Source organism: Trachurus japonicus, chromosome 23 (assembly GCF_045865225.1).
Source record: "Trachurus japonicus isolate A0001 chromosome 23, Traja_1.0".
NCBI lineage: Eukaryota > Metazoa > Chordata > Actinopteri > Carangiformes > Carangidae > Trachurus > Trachurus japonicus.
The window spans coordinates 23,243,765-23,258,497 of NC_140929.1; the positions used below are offsets into that span (position 1 = coordinate 23,243,765).

At 39.4% G+C, this 14,733-nt stretch overlaps 1 pseudogene across 1 annotated transcript; it reads left to right on the forward strand.

Moving 5' to 3' along the window:
- Positions 1–6,273: 6,273 nt before the first annotated feature.
- LOC146962970 (uncharacterized) lies at positions 6,274–12,273 on the forward strand (annotated as a pseudogene). Its single transcript, XR_015035052.1, has 9 exons — positions 6,274–6,339; positions 6,507–6,658; positions 7,392–7,589; positions 7,691–7,777; positions 10,031–10,284; positions 10,395–10,523; positions 10,618–10,762; positions 10,895–11,021; positions 11,498–12,273. The product of XR_015035052.1 is annotated as an uncharacterized LOC146962970 (transcript).
- Positions 12,274–14,733: the final 2,460 nt, after the last annotated feature.

The following is a 14,733-nucleotide window of genomic DNA, read 5'->3' on the forward strand; positions in this document are numbered from 1 at the left end:
TGTAAGTCAACTAATAATTACTTATAAATACAGATTGAGAACACATGTATATTTGTAAAATTGATCACCCTGTGCTTAAAAAAACTGGACAAGCAACAATAGCAAGGTCAATTATTTTTAATGTTTAATCAGAATTCAACAGAAATGATCTAAATGACCATTTTATTTAAAATTTTGTTATGGGTGATCAATTTTTTCAATATTTTAAAATTTCTATTATACCTAATACAGTGTTGAGTTTAAACTTAAGACATATTTTGTTACAAAGAATAACAAATTATGTTTCAAGGTACTGGTTTGTTCACTAAGGAGCCTGTTTGATAGCCTCTCTACAGTCTGAAAGGCTGCCGGGGCTGCAAGTCGTTCACACTATGGAGGAGTGTAAGAAACGACGTGTGTGAATGAGTCGTTAAAACCCCTGCTCCAGCCTGCCGGGGCACTGCTGAATATGGTATTTTACACACACACACACTCAGGTCCCCTCTTGGCTAAAGTTAAAAAAATTAACCAGAAGGGTTTTCACATGATTTTAAGTTGATTTAAAGCATGTCCAACAGGGGACCTAAAAAAAGTCTGGCTGCTTGGTCCCCTGTTGGTGAATGTGTAACGACGCCGATGTCCCCTCTTAGATAGGAACAACAGTGCACACTTTTGTATATCTTCCTCACTCTCTCTCACACACACACACACACACACACACACACACACACACACTTTTCCTACAGTTGTCTGACTGTTTTGTATGTACCTCTCTATCTTCCTGTTGTAGTTAATGGACTCGTTGCTGTTAATTTTGTTCTTTAGCTATTTAAACTGAAAATACACATTTCCCCATTTTGGTCATGTTGAACACATTGTTTTACACGTATCCTAAACTACTGAGGCTCTTCTCAACCATTTCACACCATTAAACCCGCTGTTTACATGTTCTACTCCTCAGCTAATGCTCCATCTATATTCTTCAACAATGTTCTTCTGCTGTCAGTTTACAATGTATTTCAGTAGGCATTAACTTTTTTCCTAATTCAGGAATTTTTCAAACTCTTCTTTGACAATTCAAGTAATTTCCAGCCATTTCATACAAAGTCTCACATCTTCTACTTTTAAATATATTCTCAGCCATTGCTTCAGCTATGTTAGTGCTGGTTCATCAGTTGTCCTTCCTGTCAGGTTAGCTACAGATTTCAACTATTTAACCATTACATTTAAACATGCAGAATTTCAATGTTTTCTTCTCCCTTTAGCATTTCTACTGCTTTTTACCTTTAAAAAGGCATTCATCTCACACTACAAGTTATATGTTTCAGCTTTTTCCCTCCTAGGGATGAATAAAGTATTCATCTACTCTCTACTCTACTCTAGCATTAGTCTTTTGAACATTGCTTTAGCAGTTTCATCAACTAATTTAGCATTGATTCAACAATTTCTTCAGCTCATTCAGCATTGCTTCAGCAACAGCGTTCAGCTGCTTTCAGCATTCACACGCATTTTCTGCAGGAAATGCTATCTTTTTCTAGTTATTATTATTCTGGGTTCTTCTGCCGTTTTTCGCTGTTTAACTAGTCCTTCATACTTTGTGCCATTTTAACAATTCATATATCAAAACGTGCGGCTTTTTCAGGACATTTAGGCTATGATTTTTATCTTTTCAACTATTTATACTTTTTAAAATATTTAACTTTTTCTGCAATTTTTCTCCCATAGGAATACATTGAAACAGTCTTCAAACTCTTCAAATCTTCTGCTTCATTCAGCCTCTAATAGCTTCAGCATACTTTCAGCTACAGACTTCATTCAACTTTTAAACTGTTCACAAACCTTTCAACTATTCAGCTATATCTCAGCTTATTGATATCTTCAACAGTTTCAGATATATGTATAGTTTTAAAATCATTAAAATTTCTGACAAAATTCAGATTTAACATGAAAGTCAATGGGACGGAATGTTCGGACGTTGGCAGTTGGCAGAGTGACAGAGGGTCTAAAAATCCTCTCACATTTATCTCTCTATCCTGTCAGCACGGCCACATATTACACTCTACACACATAATTTCGGCCACGTTTGTAGACAAGCTCATCCTTGATCTCTTCATGTGCTCAAAAAACCAGAGAGACAAACACAATTTAAACTGGGAGCCTCCGAGTGCGGCCAGTTCCCTCTCTCCTCTCATTGACTCCCATTCAAAAGTAGGCGCTGATTTTCTAAACGTCCCAAAGTTTCCAACCTGCGACACAATCAACAATTTTTACTCTAGAAACACCAAAGTGACATGGACGCGTTCAGCAAGGTCTTATGGTTCGGAAAATGTAAACCTTTTGCTCGTACTAAGTACAGATTTGTCGTACATTAGATCTGTTTGAGGGTGTCACAGAGCAGTTAAAGCCTATGGTTAAAGCTGCCACCATACCTTAAAGCCACCAGCCAACAGTTACATGGTAACCTCAACATGGCAACCTCACCATGGTAACCTCACCATGGCAACGTCACCATGGCAACGCACACACATTCTCTCTGTTTGACTGTCTGTCGGTCATACACACACACACACACACACAAATGGACACACACTAACTACCACACACACACACACACATCCAACACACACACACACAAATGGACACACACACACACACACACACACACAAATGGACACACACTCACCATACACACACATCCAACACACACACACACACACACACACAAATGGACACACACTCACCATGCATACACATCCAACACACACACACAAATGGACACACACTAACTACTACACACACACACACACAACGAGCAGGGCTTAGAGTGAGTGACATCATCGCTAGAGTGAGAGGGATCGAAAAAACATTCAGGATTTTTTCTGGATAAATTGCCAGCACGGCCACAAATTAAACTCTAGACACATGATTTCCTCACCGGTTTGTAGCCACACTTGTCGTGTCTCATTTGATGTGCTCAAAACAGCAGACAGACTTACAGAATCGTCTCTATGAGCCTAATTGTGCAGCTAGACCCGCTCCAGTGGCTCATCCACTTCAATATAAAAGTAGGAGCTGATTTTTTTAGAAAAACAGAAATGCCCCCCTTTTCTACCTTGCGACCCTGAGAAAAGTTTTTGCCCTACAAACATTTAATGCACATCAATGTGCTCAGGAAGGTCTCCTTGCCCCAGTAGTCATGGCCACATTCTGATAAGAGGTACGGTTCTCTTTTTCTGGGCTGTTTTCGGAAGCTGCACAGAGCTCAAATCTCTCTGCTCTGCTCTGGTCTGTGTAGTGCAGTGGCCAGCTGTTGGGGCCAGCTCGTTATCAAAGTCTATAAATAGAACAGTGCAGGTGCAGCTCGTTAAGATGTTTTTAAACACAGCCCCACACACACACATGATAAACCAGACTGACAGAGGATGTCTACGCACAAACACAGGCATCACACTCACACAGACAGACACACACAGACACTCACACACAGTCACACATACACAAACACACAAACACAACACTGTTCCACACAGTAAAATGTAAGCAGTTAGTTGAGTCGCCATGGTAACTTCTGAGGGCAGGCTGCCAATCAATCAGATCATTAGGGAGAGAGGAGTTCTGTGGCTTTCTGCACATGTACACGCAGACAGAGAGACCGTCAGACACACACACACAGGTTTTCAGCTCACATTCATCAACCTCTCAATTATTTTATACTTTTCTCCAACAATTTATATTTTTCTCATGAATTTAAGTTCAGACGTTTAGTCTTTCCAACTCTATTAATAGTAGTACAATTACAGGTGGAGCCTGGGACATAGGACGCAGCTTTTAACATCTATCTATCTATCTATCTATCTATCTATCTATCTATCTATCTATCTATCTATCTATCTATCTATCTATCTATCTATCTATCTATCTATCTATCTATCTATCTATCTATCTATCTATAAACCCTTTGTCTCTTTTTTTCTCTCTTTTTCTTTCTTTCTTTTACTCTTCTTTCTATCTTTCCCTCCCTATCCATCCATCCATCCATCCATCTACCTCTTTCTATCTATCATCCCCCTCTCTCTTTTTCTTCTCTCTTTCTTTCTTTCACCCCATTTCTTTTTACTTCTTTGTTTCTTTCTGTTTTTCTTTCTACTCCTTTTCTCTTTCTATGTTTCTACCCCATTTCTTTCTTTCTTTCTACTGCTCTCTGTATATCTCTCTCTTTCATTTATCCACCCCAATATCTTTCCTTCTTTCTTACTACTCCTCTGTCTCTTTCATTCATTCTCTATTCTCTTTATGTTCTATTATTCTGTTTTTCTTACCTTTTTCTTTCTCTATCTACCCTTCTCTCTGTGTCTTCTTTCTTTCTGTCCTTTTGTTCTTTCTTTCTTTCTCCATCTACCCTTCCCATTTTCTTTCTTTCCTTCTGTCCTTTTCTTCTTTCTTTCTTTCTTCAGCTCATTCAGCATTGTTTCAACAATTTCTTCAGCTCATTCAGCATTGCTTTCAGCATTCACACCATTTCCATTCTTGGAAATGTTTTTTCTAGTTCTCCTTCCTCTTCCGGACGATTTTCGATTCGCTACAAATTATATATCAAAATGTGCGTCTTGATCGGGATCGGTATGCTATTACTTTTCTCAACAGTTTATGAATTTTGCTCAAAATTTTGCATTGAAGTCTATGGGACGGGTGAAAAAAAAAGAGCGAAAAAGACCAATCATTGGAGTTTAACAAACGTCTACTGCTCAAGCATACTTTCACCAAGAGACTTCATTTAAACTTTAAACAGTAGACACAAGTCTTGTGTATTGTCGTATTACTCCACGTTTTGATAGGTCATATAGTTTTTGATCAATCCCTGATCAATGACCATGATCATTTTTGGAGAAATTATGAGATTATAATGGTTGTGTATTGCATGGAATGTTCGTGTCAGAGCACGTGACATCATCGGTTAGAGTGGGAGAGAGTGAAGAAACATTCTGTATTTTTTCTGGATAAACTGTCAGCACGGCCACAATTTACACTCTACATACATAATTTTTTCAGAATTTGTAAGACAAGCTTGTTATCTATCAATTCATGTGCTCAAAATATCAGAGAGACTTACAGAACTTACAGAATCGGCCTCTGAGTGCGGCCACGTCTGTCTCTGCTCCTCATTGACTCCAATACAAATATTTTCTGAGAGAAGCAGAACGGCCTGATGTTTTAAAACTGCCATCCTCTACAAAATATTTACTGTAGAAACACCAAATCGTACCAAAATTTTCAGGAAGTCCTTAGAGCAACGTGTTCTGTGTTTTGTTCTGATAGGAGTTACCGTTTTGTCATGCTAAGCCTAAATGTGAGACCGGTGCAGAGGCAGAAAATGGCTCTTTTTCTCCACGTTTCTGTCTGTCTCAGCCTGCGGGGGCCCCTATCGCCGTGGTAACCTCTTTGATCCTCAGGCCAGAGCTCGTTAACTTCATAAACAATCCACCTGGCGCTCGTTTAAATGTTTATAAACAGAGACACAGCTAAATCAGACTGACACAGGATGCAGCTACTAACTATGTGTCAAGTCAGTCACACACACACACACACAGACTCTAGAGCCAGCTTCATGTGATTACAGTCACACACACACACACACACAAACACACACACACACACACACACACACACACACACACACACACACACAGTTAACCTAATGTGGTTACAGCTCCTCCATATCAGTGCTTATAGAAAGATGATCATGTGTCTGTCTGATCAGCTCTGTCTTGACCTTAAGATCGTGGGTTTGATTCCCATGTTGACAGAGATGGCACAACCCGCAGTAGCTCCCGTGGCCCATTCAAAATTTCCCGAGAGGAAATTTTCTAGTTAATTATGTTAACCTGATCCACCTAACAGGAAAATGATGAGAATGCTGCTGAAAAACAGGATCAGGATGTTTTGTTTGTATCCTGCAGTCAGAACAGTAAGTACATTGTCATCACACTCTTAAAATAATAACTTGACATATTTTTATGTTATTATTGATTATTGATGGGTTAGGCTCCAACCTGTCTCCCCTGCTTGCACAGATCATTGGAAGTGTAAAATTTCAAAACAACTTTTGATCATATTACAACTTGTCAAGTTTTGGGTTAAATTTTCATTAAAAAAAATCTGTTCACACTTCACAGTAATGTAAGAAATTGGTGCCTTGCTAACATAAAGATTTGAGTTATTAATTTTCTTTTAAGTTAATGCTGATTATTGTATTTGTCTTTTTTTCTGCTTCCACAGTCGCTGCAGAGACGCGTGTCCCATTTGCCAAGTAGTGTACCCTGCTAACAACATTGAGATGCATGCCAGTGCCTGCAATGTGAGGTATGTTGTTGGGTAATGAAGTAAAAGTCTCTCCATGGCTCTCGGGTTGACTATGACTATTAACAATGAAAGTTAGTAGACACATGCATAATTTAGAGGGTTCAGATTCTGCCTTGACCATATTCAGACATTAGAGAAAGCTAAAAGACAGACATTATGTCTTTCAGGCCATCAACTGCAGAGGAGCACTCGTCTGAAAGCAGTGGATTGGATTTAGAAGCAATGGAAGGACCATCTGGCACATCTTCACAGGTTGCACCTTTGCAGAATCAGGCAACAAGTTCTTCAGGACCTTCTGATTCTACCAACAAAACTGAGGGTTTGTAGTCTATTTGTTAAACCCTCTTAAGCGGCGTTCACACCGGACGTGATAGACGCGAATATAATCGCGCCAGACGCTTCCATCCCGCCGCTTGGTCATTGTGGATCATTCGCGTCCATCGCGTCATTCGCGCTAGACGCTCCGCCCGTTCATTTGAAAACCGGTGATCTCAACCTGCTCTCTTTCCACGTCGATCGTGGCTCATATCACCACCGTTGCTGCATTGTACTACTGCTGTACAAGTCTCAGAAACACCGGAAAACCACCCACCGTCGTGTCTGGGTTCACTGTGTGTGTGTGTGTTGTTGTTGTTTTTTTTGTTCACTCTGTGTAGAAGACGGCAGCGGTGCCCACACACAGCTCAAATACAATCAGCTTCTCCTTCATGTTGTTCTGAGTGTAAACAACCGTACAGAGAAGTGACGTCGTCGGCTTGAACTCGTCGCTGATTGGATGTCACGGTGCGATGCCGCCTGAAAAGTTCAATATTTTCAACTTTATTCGCGCCGCTTCAGACGCGCCGCTTCATTCGCGCCGCGTCTCATCGCTCCAGACGCTCCATTCGCGCCGCCTCCGCCTGAATCGCGTGTCATCGCGCCATTTACATTGATTTTCAATGTAGAGTTGCCGCTCCATTCGCGTCTATCGCTTCCGGTGTGAACGCCCCTTTAGTGGTTAAAATGTTTGGTTGATGGCTTCTGCTGTGTTGAAATCTTTAATTCATTTATAGATTGGAAGACCATACCAGACCTGGCAAGGGCTGCTCAGGTGTTCAGGATGACAACACTTGACATTCACGCATCAGGGAAGCCACTACATTTGCACGTTGACCTGAGAGACAGCAAGTTAGACCAGGAAATGGCTTTAATTGCTTTTTATAAAGCACGCAGTGTAGAGTGGGCAAATCCGCTGCGATGGAGACTTGAAGGTTCATCTCTTTTCTCTCTTTTAGTTAATTTTAGAATTTGTTATGTGCAGTCTGTTTTTTCACAAATAACGCATAATCTTTACATTTCTTATAATTAATAGGGGATCCAGCAATCGGAGAGGGAGTGAACCGCTTCTTGTTCTCCAGAATCATGGAGAAGCTAAAAGATGGTTTTAAGATCAACTTCGGTAGTGTCTTCAATTAGATTTCCATATATTGTGTGGAGTGTGTTTTATCTGCAATATTCTTAATGCCATAATCTCTCCAATTAATACATGTTTTAAGGTCTCCTGAAACGGAAGTTAGAGCCCATGCTGTGACTTTTTTCTAAGTGAAAAAGAATTTTGGGGGAAGTAACAGCCCCAAATTGAATTTGGTTAAAATCCTCTGCATTTGTTTGGGCTGTTTAAAAGTGTGTGTAGTGTACAGAGATGGCAAAAGTACCCAGATTCTTTACTCGAGTAGAAGTAAAGGTACCTGTGTAAAAAACGACTTAAGTAAAAGTGAAAGTACTGATCCAAATATCTACTCAAGTAAAAGTAAAAAGTACAGGCTCTGAAATTTACTCAAAAGTATTATTAAAAGTAAAAAGTATTTCCATTGCACGATTCACTGCAAAGCAAATAACCACACGATAATTCATCTTGAATCCATTTCATCAATGTTATTGTTCACATAGCCTAAGTTTACCTGCCGGACACAAAATGTATCCTAATGTACTTCACTATGGTGAATCGTAGGCATTTGTATTGTACACAGAGGTGGCAAAAGTACTCATATTCTGTACTTAAAGCAGAAGTAAGCGATCCGGTCGTTTTGGCTAATGCTGCGTTCCAGGCAGGCTTTTGAAACAACACCAGGCAACCCACTCGTGTTTTTCCGACCTGTTTTACCTGTGAAAGTCACAGATCGAACTGGTACGACTTCACAGGTCGGAAAAACACGAGTTACGAGTTGCCTTGAACGCACCATAACGTCTTGTCAGCCGATGGAGTTAGCAGCCCCCGCCCTCGTCATGGATCTATTGGTCCTTGTCCCTACGTCACCACATTCAGGCGCATCCCTTGGCTGCATGCCGTTCTCTCTCCTCATTGGATAAAACTTGTAGGATACGAGAAAAGTTTTCTCCTCGGCTCAGAGCAGAGCAGAGTGACTGAGAGACCCGTGTTTCGATCCAAACACTCTATGTAAGTGATTGCTGTCGGAAGATACAACTATTTAAGACTTATATTAACACAAAAATATCGCTTACTTCTGCTTTAAGTAAAAGTAAGAAAGTACAGGCTCTGAAATGTACTTTCAAAGTAAAAGTAAAAAGTAAAAATGAATTTTTGCCGTTAATGAAACCTACATCATTTGATAATTTTGTTAAACAAAAAAAGTTCAGACAGAATTATCAAGATTGAACTGACCAGAGGCAGTGTTTCCCAACGTTTGGGCCGCCACAGACTCTCACAAAATAATAACAATAAGAATTTTTAAACAGCGTTTCACCACCTCTCATCTCTGCCAGTCAGTCCACCTGCCGTCTCTCTCGCACCACACGTACACGTACGCGCACACACGCGCACACGTACACACAGACACGGGCGCATGGACAGGTAACGATAAATGCGCTATATTGCGCAGATTGTACAGTGTTCAACCCCCACCCGTCGGATAGTCCGACCACCATCGCTTCCTTCCTCCATGCTGCTGCCTCCATGTCGCTGCTACAGTACAAGTTGGTAACTCGGTTCTCTCTCTACCGCCCCCCCTCCCTCCTCCCTCCCTCTTCTTCTCCCTCTTTCCCTCTCTAGTTCGTCACGTCTTTTACCCGTGCTTTTACGTCGTGTCAAAAAAAAAAGTAACGAGCCTGTTTTTACAATGTAAGGAGTAGAAAGTACATATTTTTGCGTATAAATGTAGGGAGTAAAAGTAAAAAGTCGTCAGAAAAATAAATACTCAAGTAAAGTACAGATACCTGAAAAATCTACTTAAGTACAGTAACGAAGTACAAATACTTCGTTACTGTACTTAATCTGTACTTGCCACCTCTGGTAGTGTATTGTTTACAAAAAGCTGATTTCTGCCAGCTGCAGTCAGAGTCACATTTCATTGGATTCATTTTTGTAAACGATCCTTCAAGATGCTGTCATCAGACATTTGATACTGTTGCACAGGAAAGACGTGCATTTTATGGGATTTTGACATAAAAATATTCTGATGCTGTTTATTTGACATACTATATGTCATATCAAGAGCCAAATGAACAATTAACACAGGAACACCATATTAAAACTAGGGACATTATTTTTCATTTCATGAGGCATTTAAAATGTATTTAGGATTATACCTACTGTAGATACCTATTGATGTCTCTTATTCTATACAATCACAGAATCACAAAAAAATTGAGTACATGTAATTGATCAAGGAATTTCTTCTGTTTCTTCTGTCAGGAAATTCGGGTGACACGAAGCTCTTCGATGGGGAGCCAGATCATCTCGTACCGTCATCGTCTGCATTCTTTGTTGAGAGCGACCTCTTTGTCATGGCAGGCCGCATGATAGGTCATTGCTTTCTCCACGGAGGTCCTAAACTGACTGGCCTGAGCCCTGTGATTGTTCACATCCTGTGTGGGGGCACAGCTGAGACCGCCACCATAGAAATAAATGACTGTCCCGACATTGATATACGGGAGAAAATTACACTGGTGTGCATTCTGCAAACTGCGTGTGTTTTTTTTTATTTATTTTTTTATTTCATTTTATTTTTTTTATTCTTCTAGATTGGGTTAAAGAGTGTTCATATTTTGTCTTAAAGCTTGAAGGGAGTTCTGAACCCTCACCTGAAGAAAAGGAAAGTCTTGACACATTATGCCTCGCATGGGACCTTCCGTTGATGACGGAAAACAACAGAAGATGGCTCCTTGAAAGGCTTCTCCATCATGCAGTATTTGAATATTGTTTAAACTATTTGACATGATTCATATCTCTTTTAAACCATTATATATGTAAAGATTTGTCTTTGTGTCCTTTCTCACCAGGTCATTGGACGGTCCATGAAACAAATAAAACAAATAAGAAAAGGACTTAATTAAAGAGACCATGTTGTGGCCACTAATCAGTGAACGCCCAGGTGTAGGTGCAATGATCTTCCCTCGGGAGTCGAGTGCTGTGTTGACCCCAGAGGTAAATAGCTTACCGTAGTTAAGACAAGCATTTTTGGTCATATCTGGAAATTGATTGTTAAATCAGGGGAACACCAACACTCCAGGACAATTGCTTATTCCAGATTGTTTATCTGCTTGGCGTTTTGTGTAGTGCATTCTGGAACGCATACAGTGGCCCACGGTGACTGATGACGACGATGACGATGATGACGACGATGAATGCTCTGTGACAGATAAGAGCCGCATCGCAGGCTACCTTCGCCAGTTCATTCAAAATGGTATACTTCCTGTAATGAGTGATGCATCTACAATTAATTAAATTTTTGTCATTATCTAATAATTCTATGCAACCAAGACAATAAATGTGCTTATTTCATACATTTGTTACATCAAAATTGTACAATGCCAGATCGGGGTTACATCTCACTGTCTTGTATTATTCAAACTATTCAATCAAAGTCAGTGTCATACTGTTTATCAAAAGAACCTGGCCAGTGTAGGTTTTTCAGATACAAATATATACAGCCAACTTAAAAAATAAAAACACACTGGCCAGGTTGTTCATTTTTATACTGCATTAATGTAACAGTATGGCTCTTTAGCTTGTTTAGAACATAATTTAGAAAACTGAATTGTAACTTTAATGATAAAATCTGGAGTTGTCATCAGCTATATTTCCAATACTTGTCAGGGAAAATTTTGGTTGCCCTTCTTCACTAAGAATTATTTGACATTATATATCTCTGTTTTTCAGCATCCAGTGATGAACTGAAGGCACTTGTTAAGTTCTGGGTTGGATGGGAGGCACCGACGACTACCCTGACAGTGGAGGTGGGAGACTGTAGCCTACCTAAATCGTCAACATGCTTTGAGACTCTCCGGCTTCCTGCCAGATACAAGGACTACAACACATTTAAGAACGAATTGATTGCCTGCCTTCAAACTACTGACACAGGGTTTGGATTAGTGTAATGGCAGTGCTAAAATGTACTGTCAGAAAAAGGCAGTATTCAATGTTTTTGTTCAGTTAGAACATTACTTAGAATACTTAGTAAAATACTAAGTATTTTCATCTTGGCTGCTGTGGAAAAAATAAGCAAAGAGACTGTGGGAGTGGGCTGCCTTCAAACTACCGACACAGGGTTTGGATTAGTGTAATGGCAGTGCTAAAATGTACCGTCAGAAAAAGGCAGTATTAATTCATGTTTTTGTACTAAGTAGTATTCTAAGTAATGTTCTAAGTATTTTCATCTTGGCTGCTGTGAAAAAATAAGCAAAGAGACTGTGGGAGTGGGCTGCCTTCAAACTACCGACACAGGGTTTGGATTAGTGTAATGGCAGTGCTAAAATCTACCGTCAGAAAAAGGCAGTATTAATTCATGTTTTTGTACTAAGTAGTATTCTAAGTAATGTTCTAAGTATTTTCATCTTGGCTGCTGTGAAAAAATAAGCAAAGTCTGGATTTATCTAAAGGTTTGAAAAAGGAAATTGTCAGTCCAGTCCTCTGGAAAGAAAATAAAAATATTCTGTAAATAATCAAATGGCATGTTTATTGTATAAAGGTCACAACAAACAGCTCACCATGTCTTGCACATTTACTTGTATATCTAGCAGCAGTAGAAGTGTCAATGTAAAAATACAGGTAAATTTCCATCATGAAAAATCTGAATACCATAAATGAACATCAGTATTAATCTTAAAGTATTGCGATAAAAGGGGTCTGGTCCCTTTGATTATCTTAACAACAAAAAAACAGAAGGAGGTAGCATCAATCATCATCATCCCCATATTTACACTTGTAGGGCATTGAGGTTTCCCTCTTACAATGGCGACAAGTTTACAGCAAGGGACATGCACACAACAACAGCAATAACAAATAAACAAGCAAAAAAACTAAACAAACTTACAGTAACTACTGTATGCCGTCCCATCCCCCCCACAGTCCCACCATCACCAAAAGTCTTACTGTAAGCCCAGTAAGTGCTGGACATACTGGACAGTAGCTAAGTAGATGTCTGTGCCATGTGACTGGGAGTGTCTCAGGGGATTTATGGCTGCCCTGAGTGCTGCCATTTGTTCGGCACTCAGTATGTTGCCTGTCTCTGGAACAGTGACCCCATGGTGTGGCTCATCAGGCAGGCCACTATCTTCCCAGTCCAAATCTGGTAGGTACAATCCCTGAAAAGACATGTAAAGTTTTTTTTTCTGTAGATCAGTGGTTCTCAAATGTAACGACCCTTAAACTGAGACAAAAGTCGGAATAAAAAAGTTGTAAAATTTCCAAAAAACAAAAAACCCCTGGGGATCCTTCTTTGCAAAACACTGATGTAGAGCATGAAAACCCATTGGAAATTGTATTCTTAAAACTGATTGAATATACTTAAATTCAATTAAAATCTTCTCACATACTTCATCCTTATGATACTCTTCAGCAAGTGATGAACCCCAATGGTCCCCCAATTGGGGCACAATGGAGCATGTTATGTCCCAAATTTGAGCTTAAATTGGCTATTAAAAGTTCAGTCCTTTCACTAATTACTGCATTGCCCATAGTATGAATTAATATTCTCTAAAATGTGACACTTTCATTTTACCTCTGCATTTTCTGGTTCTTCCATGGCATGCTGAATGTTGCCCATCTCCCACAGCTGATTTGGCGTTAAGTTACCCTCAGTTGGGTGGTTATCCCATCCACTGCTGAAGGTATCAAGACTCACTTGTAGTCTGGGCAGAAATGCATAATGACAGCTGAAGAGGTGTGCAATGTTTGATAGTTCAAGCAAACCATCCTCCTCTAGTGAGTGCAGCACACTGTAGTACATGCTGGTCACAGCACACCACACGTCTCTCCAGAGTCGTTCGATTCTAGGAAGAGAGTTTGAGTAAGATTAGATATGGTTTAAATACATATGTATAATATTTTACAATTCCATTTTTTAACCAGTGATATAACCAAAAGGTCTCAAAAGAAAAATTGTGGTCACAATTAAGTGAATATTCTTTTTCCTTTTCTTGATTTTAAAGCCCAATTTGTTCAGTCAGTCACTACAGGGTGCATGTCAAAGACTTGAATTTCAATTAATTATTTTATTTGTTTTTAAGCTTTTATTTGGCACAGATTAGACACCTTTATTTTAGCAGTTGAAAGACAGGAAACATAGGAGAGAGGGTGGTGTGACATGCAGCAAATGAGTACTAGAACAGAGCGCCCTAAATTTAATTTAATTTGTGGGGGGAAAACCACTTATGGTGGTGTTCAATCTCACATTCATTACATTGATCAGGTACCACCATCGACCAAGCGTATTTGCTCCAAGATTATCATGTGCAAGACAAAGAAGTCTGCAACGTCTTGGTCACACAAATCAGAAAAATTAAGTATAAGTCAAATTGGGTCCATGTTCCATTTTTTACATTTCCCATTTTTCACATGAGCTTAATATCAAAAGTAAAAAAAAATCAAGCAGTTCTTTCTTTATTTAGGATATTGTAAGATATGTATCTTACATATGTATGTAAGATGATGTATTAAAAGTGTGACAAAAACCTGCCTTTGATTATGCACGCTCTTCCCAGCAATGAAACTATATAGGCTATAGATATAGGCTATTTTGTGAAAGATGGTGACACAGGCTGTTAGTAAATCAATTTTCATATCACATTGATTACTGTTTTAACATCTAAACTGTATGTACCGGTATATTTATAATGTATGTAGCCTACCTGTTAAATAGATAGAAGTTCAGAGTATCACTTGTGTAATGTTGGTAGCGTAGTTGGTAGGGATGTTAACTTGATAACTATGGGATCGGTGTTCGATCCCCAAGGGAATCTTTTTTTTTTTTTAAATTGCATTTTCCATTTTGTATCTATAATATATATGTATATACTTGTGCTGTCAAAGTTAACGTGTTGATTTTGGAGATTAATTTTAAACATTTGACGTGTTAATTAATGCAATTCACGCCGTTTTGTTGGTGGCTGACCCGT